We start from the raw sequence: 11,240 nt of genomic DNA on the forward strand, positions 1-11,240 counted from the left end.
AGGGCACAAATCATTATTAGGAATAAAAGAGGTCACGGCATGATTAAAGAAATAATTCATTAACCGTTAACATGTGTGCACCTGCCTAATGGTAGAACCTTAAATGTGTGTCAAACAAAAAAGTAGCAGTAAAAAGAAAAATTAATTAATTAGCACATTTGCCGCAATGAGCGACGCCTCTTCTCGCTACAGGGAAAACTGAACAAGCTTGATCACCGGACATCTCCACACTAGAGCCCACACGTTCTTCTCAAGTTCACCTTGAGCATTTAGTGAAACTCACCGTGTCCCAGGCCATGGAATAAATCTCAACAAATACTAAAAGAATGGGTATTGTACAAAACATGCTCTCAAACTGTGATAGAAAAAAATCCTAATTTTAACTAAAATTAAGTCCTCTCGTATGTCTGGAAGTTTTAACATACAAATAAGTGACTGGTGCAAGAAATCTAACAACAGAGCTGAACAGTAATGAAAACACCCCATACGAAAATGCATAGGGGCGCCTAGGGGGCTCCGTCAGTGAAGCGGCTGCCTTCGGCTCAGGTCATGATCCCAGGGTCTTGGGGCTCAGGTCATGATCCCAGGGTCTTGGGATCGAGCCCCGCATCAGACTCCTTGCTCAGCGGGGAGCTCGCTTCTCCCTCTCTCTCTACGCCTCCCCCTCCACTCATGCTGTCCCCCTCGTTCTCTCTCTCTCAAATAAATAAAATCTTTTTTTTTTTTAAAAACTATATAGGATGTAGCTCAAGCAGTGCTTAGGAGGAAATGTATAGCCTTAAAAAGAATAAGACAAGCACCAACTCAGGAAGTTTGAAAACCCACAGCAGAATCAACAGAGAAAGTAGAAAAAAAGGAAATCACAGAGCAGGAAATTAATGAAATGGAAAAAAGAAAGATCAATGAAGCCAAATGTTTGTTCTCTGAAATTAACAAAATAAAGCAGTTTCTGGCAGGAATGAAAGGAGAGAATGTGCAACTAAGCGACGCTAGGAAGAAGAGGGGGCTAGCCACAGGGACAGCCGCTGAGTCATGTACAATGGCAGGCTCTGTGTGAGGCATGGGAGCTCAAACACCATGTAGTCCTTGCTTCTAGGAGAATGTTTTAGAAGCTGGAAAACGGGTGGAAGAGAATCAAGTGATGCAGGAGACCAGAGCAGGGAGGAAGCGGCCGGGAGCTGGGGCTGGCTTGTGCCGGAGCTGGAAGCACCAGGTACCTCCGAAGAAAATGTGTGTCTGGCAGTGCGGGCGACAGGAGAATTAATTGAAAATCTGATCCAGAAGCTGCTAGATCACACACACACACAGACACACACACACACACACACACACACACAAGCTGCTAGAGGTTCACATCTTGTCCCACGTCTTGCAGAAGACCAGACTGTCTCCATCAAGTGAGAACAGAAAGGCCTGTGGAAATGCAGGGACGCCTGGGCGGCGCAGTCGGTCAACCGTCCGACTCTTGATTCTGGCTCAGGTTGTGATCTCAGGGTCGTGGGATTGAGCCCCGTGTCGGCTTCCATGCCCGGTGCAGAGTCAGCTTAAGCTGCTCCCTCTCCCTCTGCCCCTTTCTCTCTGTCTCTCTCTATATGTAACAAAAAAATCTTCAAAAAAAAAAAAAAAAGGTCTGAGGAAATGCAAATCAAGTCACGGTGAAACGTCCTTTTTTTCCTGCTGATTGGCAGTCTCAGGAACCAGTACTTTGTGCGGGAGGGGGGCAGTGCTCCGGAAACTGGTATCACCACTTTGGAAACCAATTTGGCATTATCCAGTAGAGTCGAAGATGTACATGTTTACGACCTAACAGTGTCACTCCTGGGCACATCTTAGAGAAGGTCTTTTACAAATAAACCAGATCACGAGCACAAATAGTTCGCGGCAGCATTATCTACAATACACCAAACCTAGAATCAGGCCATCTCCGCTGTATCATTGCGACGTTCGTTCCCGGGCTGCCAAAGCGAGCTCTCCGCGATAGGAGTGAGTCAAGGAGGTAATGTGCAATTAAGGCAGCAAGTTAGAGAAACACACATCTGGTACGACTCTATTTACGCGAAGTTCAAAAGATACAAAACTAATGTTGTTTAGGGACAATGCCTATTTGGTAAAAGTATAAAGAAAAACAAGGAAAGGGTAGAGTGGCCTCTGTTGACGGGGGAGGAGGGAACACAGAGGCCCTGGAGGCTCTGGAGCGTGGCCGCCCGCCTATGGTGGGGACACAGGTGCAGTGCACCCAGCTAGACAATTCGTGGGACGGTTGTATGCGCTTGTGGATGTGTGTGGTTGAATAAAATGAATGTGCCATTTTTCTAGCTCAAAATAGCTGGCTATTAAGCAGTTTCACCTGCCTTTGACCTACCAAATTTCATAATAATCAAATAATACCAAAAGACTGTAGGCTAATAAATGTAAACTGCGATGGAATGCGCATGCTCCTGGGAAAATACTGTTTATCAAAAAGAACTCAGCGGGGGCGCCTGGGTGGCTCAGTGGGTTAAGCCGCTGCCTTCAGCTCGGGTCATGATCTCAGGGTCCTGGGATCGAGCCCCGCATCGGGCTCACTGCTTGGCAGGGAGCCTGCTTCCCTTCCTCTCTCTCTGTCTGCCTCTCTGTCTACTCATGATCTCTCTCTGTCAAGTAAATAAATAAAATCTTTAAAAAAAAAAAAAAAGAACTCAGCGGACGTCTGCGGGGCTCAGTGGGTTAAGCGTCTGCCTTTGGCTCAGGTCATGATCCCTGGGTCCTGGGATCGAGCCCCGCATCGGGCTCTCTGCTCAGCGGGGAGTCTGCTTCCTCCTCGATCTCTGCCTGCCTCTCACCCGGCTGTGCTCCCTTGCTCGCTCTCTCTCTAACAAATAAATGAAATCGTAAAAAAAAAAACTACTCAAAGTAGAAAAACTCATCCAGAAATTCATACGGAATCTCAAGGGACCCCAAATAGCCAAAACAATTCTGAAAAGGAAGCACAAAGTTGGAGGAGTCACACTTCCGATTTCAAAACATGTTCCAAAGCTGCAGGAACCAAGACAGTGCAGTACTGGCATGAAGACAGACAAACAGGCCTACAGGACAGAGTAGAGACCCAGGAATCAATCCCCATGCACACGGTCAAATGACATTTGACCAGGATGCAGAGACCATTCAATGGTCACATACAAAAGTCAACTCAACACCATTTAAAGGCCTAAACAGAAGACTTAACAACTATAGGGGCGCCTGGGTGGCTCAGTCTTGCGAATCTGCCTTCGGCTCCGGTCATGATCCCAGGGTCCTGGGATCAAGCCCGGAATTGGGCTCCCTGCTCAGCGGGAAGCCTGCTTCTCCCTCTCCCATTCCCCCTGTTGTGTTCCCTCTCTCACTGTCTCTCTCTCTCTTTCTCTGTCAAATAAATAAATAAATAAATTTTTTTTAAAAAGACTTAAAACTATAATACTCCTAGAAGAAAACATGGGGGAAAGCATCATGACATTGTACTTGGCAATGACTTCCAGGAAAAGACACCAAAAGCACAGGCAACAACAGCAAAAAGTAGACAAATGGGACCACACCAAACTGAGAAACTTTAGTTGCAACCAAGAACCGTGTAACAAACAGAGTGCAAGGCCCCTGTGGAATGGGAGAAGACATCTGCGAGTCATACACCTGAGAAGGGCTTAATATCCAGAATACATAAAGGACTCCTACAACTCAACAACTAAAAAAATGAAATTGCCCAATTAAAAAATGGGCCAAGGACTTGAATGGACATTATTACTCAGAGATGACTTACAAATGGCCAACAAGTATATGAAAAGATGCTCAATATCACTAATCATCAAGAAACGTACATCAAAACCACAATAAAATACCACTTCACACCCATTAGGATGATTTCTATTAAAAAAAAAAAAAAGAAGAACAGGGGCGCCTGGTTGGCTCAGTGGGTTGAGCTTCTGCCTTCGGCTCAGGTCATGATCTCAGGGTCCTGGGATCGAGCCCCACATCAGGCTCTCTGCTCGGCAGGGAGCCTTCTTCCCCCACCCCACTGCCTGTCTCTCTGCCTACTTGTGAACTCTCTCTGTCAAATAAATAAATAAAAATCTTAAAAAACAAAACAAAACAGAACGGGGAGGGGAGGCGCCTAGGGGGCACAGTCGGTTAGGCATCCAACTCTTGGTTTCAGCTCAGGTCATGGTCTCAGGGTTGTGAGGGAGTCTGCTTGAGGATTCTCTCTCTCTGCCCCATGCATGCTCACTCGCTCTCAAATAAATAAATCTTTTTTTAAAGATTTTTATTTATTTATTTGACAGGCAGAGATCACAAGTAGGCAGAGAGGCAGGCAGAGAGAGAGGAAGGGAAGCAGGCTCCCTGCCGAGCAGAGAGCCCGATGCGGGGCTCGATCCCAGGACCCTGAGTTCATGACCTGAGCCGAAGGCAGTGGCTTAACCCACTGAGCCACCCAGGTGCCCCTCAAATAAATAAATCTTTTAAAAAGCACACAGAAAATATCAGGTGTTTGCAAGGATGTAAAGAAGCTGGAAACTTGGGCAGCATTGGAAATGATAAAAAATGGTATGAGTGCCACAGAAACAGTGTGGAGGTTCCTGAAAAGATTTAAAATAGAACTACCATCTGATCCAGCAATCCTACTTATGGAGATATATTTATCCTAAAGAATTGAAAGCAGAGAGATTTGTGGGGTTTTTCGTTTTTTAGATTTTTATTTAAATTCAATTAATTAACATATAGTGTATTATTAGTTTCGGGGGTGGAATTTAGTGATTCATTCATTCATTCATTCATTCATTGCGTATAGCACCAGTTCTAATGTCGTCAACTACCCCCCTTCATGCCCATCACCCAGTTGTCACTCTCACCCACCTCCCCTCCAGCAACCCTCAGTTTGCTTCCTAGAGTTCAGAGTCTCTTATGGGGGATGCCTAGGTGGTTCCCTCAGTTAAGCGTCTGCCTTCAGCTCAAGTCATGATCCCAGGGTCCTGGGAGGCAGCACGGCATTGAAGTCCTTGCGCAGCGGGGAGCCTGCTTCCCCACTCTCCCTCTGCCTGCCATTCTCCCTGCTTGTGTTCTCTCTCTCTCTGACAAACAAAATCTTACCCAAAAAAGTTATCTTATGGTTTGTCTCCCTCTCTGATTTCATCTTGTTTTATTTTCCTCTCCCTTCCCTTAGGATCCTCTGTCATGTTTCTTGAATTCCACATATGAGTGGGATCATATGATAATTGCCTTTCTCTGATTAACTTATTTCCCTTAGCGTAACACCTTCTAGTTCCAACCACGTTGTTGCAAATGGAAAGATTTCATTTTTCGATGGCTGAGTATCATATCCTCTTTATCCATTCATCTGTTGAAGGGCATCTGGGCTCTTTCCACAGTTTGGCTATTGTGGACATTGCTGCTATGAGCACTGGGGTGCGCGTGTCCCTTCTGATCACTACATTTGTATCTTTAGGGTAAATACCCAGTAGTGCAATTGCTGGGTCATAGGGTAGTTCTATTTTCAACATTTTGAGGAACCTCCATGCTGTTTTCCAGAGTGGTTGCACCAGCTTGCATTCCCACCAACAGTGGAGGAGGGTTCCCCTTTCTCTGCATCCTCGCCAGCATCTGTCATTTCCTGACTTGTTAATTTTAGCCATTCTGACTGGTGTGAGGTGATATCTCATTGTGGTTTTGATTTGTATTTCCCTGATGCCGAGTGATGTGGAGCACTTTTTCATGTGTCTGTTGGCCATCTGGATGTCTTCTTTAGAGAAGTGTCTGTTCCGGTCTTCTGCCTATTTCTTGATTGGATTATTTGTTCCTTGGGTGTTGAGTTTGTTAAGTTCTTTATAGATTTTGGATACTAGCCCTTTATCTGATATTTCGTTTGCAAATATCTTCTCTTATTCTGTCAGTTGTCCTTTTGGTTTTATCAACTGCTTTCTTTGTTGTGCAAAAGTTTTTATCTTGAAGTCCCAGTAGTTCCTTTTTGCCTTTGTTTCCCTTGCCTTTGAAGATGAGGCTCACCAGAAGCTGCTGAGACCAAGGACAAAGACTTCTCTTCTGGGATTTTGATGGATTCCTGTCTCACGTTTAGGTCTTTCACCTAGTTAGGTTTGTTTCTGTGTGTGGTGTAAGAAAATGATCCAGTTTCATTCTTCTGCATGTGGCTGTCCAATTTTCCCAACACCATTTGTTGAAGAGACTGTCATTTTTCCATTAGGTACTCTTTCCTGCTTTGTCGAAGATTAGTTGATCATAGAGTTGAGGGTCCATTTCTGGGCTCTCTATTCTGGTCCATTGATCTGTGTGTCTGATTTTGTGTCAATACCATACCGTCTTGATGATGACAACTTTGTCATAGAGCTTGAAGTCCGGCATGCGATGCCTCCAGCTTCTGTTTTTTGTTTTGTTTTGTTTTGTTTTTCAACATTCCTTTGGCTATTCGGGGTCTTTTCTAGTACCATACAAATTTTAGGATTGTTTCAGCTCTGTGAAACATGTTGATGGTATTTCGATTGGGATGGCATTGAATGTGCAGTTTGAAAGCAGAAACACTTATATATCCAAGTTCACAACAGCAATATTCACAAGAGCCAACCTGAGCATCCATCAGTTGATGAGTGGTGGAACAAAATGTGGTCTATCCACACAACAGGATATTACTCTTTCTGAAAAAGGAAGGAAATCCTGCCATATGCCCCTATGACATGGAAGAACCCTGAGGATATTATGCCAAGTGAAAAAAGCCAGTCACAAATGACAAATACTGTATGACTCTGATTCTCTGAGGTATCTAAAGTAGTCAAATTCATAAAAATGGGAAAAAAATGATAGGTGCCAACGGCTGGAGAGAAGGCACAAAGGAGAGTTGTTTGATGGGTATAGAGTTTCAGGTTTGCAAAATGAAATTTCTGGAGATCTGTCTCATAAACAGTAGAGGCATACTGAACACTACTGAACTGTATACTGAAAATGGTCAGGATGGGAAATTTTATGTGATGAATTTCTTACCACAAAAAAAATTGACTCAAGAAAAAATTAAAAAACCTGCACAGTCCTATAATTATTAAAGAAATTGGATCAGTAGCTTAAAATGTATGGATAGAGGGGCAAGAGACTGCAAAACCAAAGTCCGTAGAAGAACTCTATCAGATCTTCAAGAAATAACCCCTCTGTCAGATAAATTGTTCCAGGAACAGAAAGGGAAAAAAACACTCTCCCAACACATTTTATGATGTCTCTATACCAAAACTCAGCAAGTGTAATACAAGGCAGAAAGAAAGGGGGTGGGGGGAGAAAGAAAGGAGGGAAGGAAGGAAGGACGGAAAGGAGGGAGGAGGGAGAAAGAAAGAAAGAAAGAAAGAAAGCCAATCCAGAACTATATATGAAAAAAATACACCATGACAAGGTTAAGTTTAGCCCAGAAAATGCAAAGGTGCTTTAACATTAGAAAATCAATTAATGTAATTTGCCATGTTAATGAATGAAAGGAAGAAATTCCTGTCACCATCTCAATGCACTGGGAAAATGCATTTGATAAAATTCCACACAAAGAAAACTGGGACTGACAGGGAAAGTCCTTACTCTCATAAAGGTATCTACCAATCACCGCCCCCCCCCCAAACTCTGTACTTAATGGTTAAACATTGAGAAGATTCCCTTTCCTTTTTTTTAAAGATTTTATTTATTTATTTAACAGAGAGAGAGAAAAATCACAAGTAGGCAGAGAGGCAGGCAGAGAGAGGGGGAAAGAGGCTCCCCGCTGAGCAGAGAGCCTGATGCATGGCTCGATCCCAGGACTCTGGGATCATGACCTGAGCCGAAGACATGGGCTTAACCACTGAGCCACCCAGATGCCCCACCTTTGCTTCTTTTTTTTTTTAAGATTTATTTATCTTTGCTTCTTTTTGAAGATTATTTCTGTATTTATTTGATAGAGAGGAGAGAGAGCGCACATGAGAAGGGGGAAGGGGCAGGGGGAGAGGAAGAAGCAGACTCGCCACTGAGCAGGCCTCCATCTGACGCAGGACTCAAGCTCAGGACCCTAGGATCATGACCTGAGCTGAAAGCAGACACTTAACCCACTGAGCCACCCAGGCTCCCCTCCCTTTGTTTTAATTCAGTGTTGCACGATCCAGGAAAGCAAAATGAAAAAAAGAAACTCTAGCTAAGTTCATCAGGGATATTGGTCTGTAATTCTCCTTTTTTATGGGGTCTTTGTCTGGTTTTGGGATCAGGGTAATGCTGGCCTCATAGAATGCGTTTGGAAGCTTTCCTTCCATTTCTATTTTTTGGAATAGCTTCAGTAGAATAAATATGATTTCTTCTTTAAATGTTTGGTAGCATTCCCCTGGGAAGCTGTCTGGTCCTGGATTCCTGTTTTGGGGGGAGGTTTTTGAACAGTGCTTCAATTTCCTTGCTAGCTATTGGTCTGTTCAGATTGTCTCTTTCTTCCTATTTCAGTCTTGGTAGTTTATAAGTTTCCAGGAATGCATCCATTTCTTCCAGATTGCCTGGTTTGTTGGCATATAGCTGTTGGTAATAAGTTCTAATAATTGCTGCTATTTCCTTGATATTGGTCATGATTTCTCCCCTTTCATTCATGATTTTATTAATTTGGGTCATTTCTCTTTTCTTTTGGATAAGTCTGGCCAGAGGTTTATTGATCTTATTAATTGTTTCAAAGAACGAGCTTCTAGTTTCATTGATCTGTTCTACTGTTCTTCTAGTTTCTATTTCATTGATTTCTGCTCTAATCTTTATTATTTCTCTTCTCCTTCTTGGTTTAGGCTTTATTTGCTGTTCACTCTCCAGATCCTTTAGGTGTAAGGTTAGCTTGTGCATTTGGGATTTTTCTCATTTTTTGAGAGAGGCTCGAATGGCTATGTACTTCCTTCTAAGGACCAACTTTGCAGTATCCCATAAGTTCTGAATGGCTGTGTTTTCATTTCCATAGGTTTGTATGAACTCTTTAAGTTCCTCTTTAATTTCCTGGTTGACCCATTCATTCTTTAGCAGGATGTTTTTTAACCTCCAAGTGTTCGCATTCCCTCAAATTTTTCCTTGTTGTTGAGTTCCAGTTTCAATGCATTGTGGTCTGAAAATATGCAGGGAATAATCTCAGTTTTTTGGTATCAGTTGAGCCCTGATTTGTGACCCAGTATGTCATCTATTCTGGAGAATGTTCTGTGTATACTCAAGAAGAATGAGTATTCTGTTGTTTCAGGATGGAATGTTTTGTTTTTATCTACAAAGTCTATCTGGTTCAATGTGTCCTTCAAAGCTCTTGTTTCTTTGTTGATCTTCTGCTTAGATGATCTGTCTATTGCTGTTAGTGGAGTGTTGAGGTCTCCTACTATTAATGTTCTTTATCAATATAATTCTTTATTTTGGTTAATCGTTGGTTTATGTAGTTGGCTGCTCCTTCGTTGGGAGCATAGACATTTACAATTGTTAGATTTTTCTTGTTGGATAGACTCTTTAAGTATGATATAGTGTCCCTCTGCATCTCTTACTACAATCTTTGGTTTAAAATCTAATTTGTCAGGGCACCTCAGAGACTCAGTGGGTTAAAGCCTATGCCTTTGGCTCAGGTCATGATCCTAGGGTCCTGGGATCAAGCCCCGCATCGGGCTCCCTGCTCAGCGGGGAGCCTGCTTCCCTTCCTCTCTCTCTGCCTGCCTCTCTGCTTGCTTGTGATCTCTGTCAAATAAGTAATAAAATAAAAATCTTAAAAAAAAATCTAATTTGTCTGATATGAGAGGTGCCACCCCAGCTTTCTTTTGAGGTCCATTGGTATGATAAATGGTTCTCCATCCCCTCACTTTCAATCTCGAGGTGACTTTAGGTTCAAAATGAATCTCTTGTAGACAGCATATGGATGGGTCCTGCTCTTTTATCCAGTCTGCGACCCTCTGCCTTTTGATGGGAGCATTTGGCCTATTCACATTGAGAGTAACTATACACAAAGACAAACTCAAAATGGATGAAAGATCTCAATGTGAGGCAGGAATCCATCAGAATCCTAGAGGAGAACGTAGGCAGTCACCTCTTCAACATTGGCCACAGCAACTTCTTTCAAGATATGTCTCTAAAGGCAAGGGAAACAAAAGCAAAAAACAAAAAAGCAAGATAAAAAGCTTCTGCACAGCAAAGGAAACAGTCAACAAAACACTGAGGCAACCCATGGAATGGGAGAAGATGTTTACAAATGACACTATGGACAAAGAGCTAGTATCCAAGATCTATAAAGAACTTCTCAAACTCAACACCCAAAAAACAAATAATCCAGTCAAGAAATGGGCAGAAGGCATGAACAGACACTTCTCCAAAGAAGACATCCAAATGGCCAACAGACGTGAACATGAAAAAATGTTCAACATCACTGAGCATCAGGGAAATACAAGTGAAAGCCACAGTGAGATATCACCTTACCCCAGTTAGAATGGCCAAAATGAACAAGACAGAAAGTAACAAGTGTTGTTGGCAAGGATGTGGAGAAAGAGGAACCCTCCTGCACTGTTGGTGGGAATGCAAGCTGGTGCAACCACTATGGAAAACAGTGTGGAGATTCCTTAAGAAATTACAAATAGAGCTTCCTTATGACCTGGCAATTGCACTAATGGGTATTTACCCCAAAGATACAGATGTAGTGAAAAGAAGGGCCATCTGTACCCCAATGTTCATAGCAACAAGGCCCACAATAGCCAAACTGTGGAAAGAGCCACGATGCCTTTCAACAGATGAATGGATAAGGAAGATGTGGTCCATATATACAATGGAGTATTATGCCTCCATCAGAAAGGATGAATACCCAACTTTTGTAGCAACATGGACGGGACTGGAAGAGATTATGCTGAGTGAAATAAGTCAAGCAGAGAAAGACAATTATCATACGGTTTCACTCATATATGGAACATAAGAAATAGAGCAGAGGACCACAGGGAAAGGCAGGGAAAACTGAATGGGAAGAAATCAGAGACGGAGATGAAGTATGAAAGACTCTGGACTCCAGGAAACAAACTGAGGGTTACAGAAGGGTGGGGGTGGGGTGGAGGGATGGGATAGCTGGGTGATGGGTATTAAGGAGGGCACATGTGGTGAGGAGCACTGGGTGTTATCTGCAACTAATGAATCGTTGAAAACTACATCAAAAACCAATGATGTACTACATAGTGGCCAACTGAACATAATAACAAAAGAAACTAGCTGAAAGGACTGGAAATGAAGAAGCAAAATAGCCACTAGTGGTAGAT

This window comes from Meles meles, chromosome X (genome assembly GCF_922984935.1).
Source record: "Meles meles chromosome X, mMelMel3.1 paternal haplotype, whole genome shotgun sequence".
Taxonomy (NCBI): domain Eukaryota; kingdom Metazoa; phylum Chordata; class Mammalia; order Carnivora; family Mustelidae; genus Meles; species Meles meles.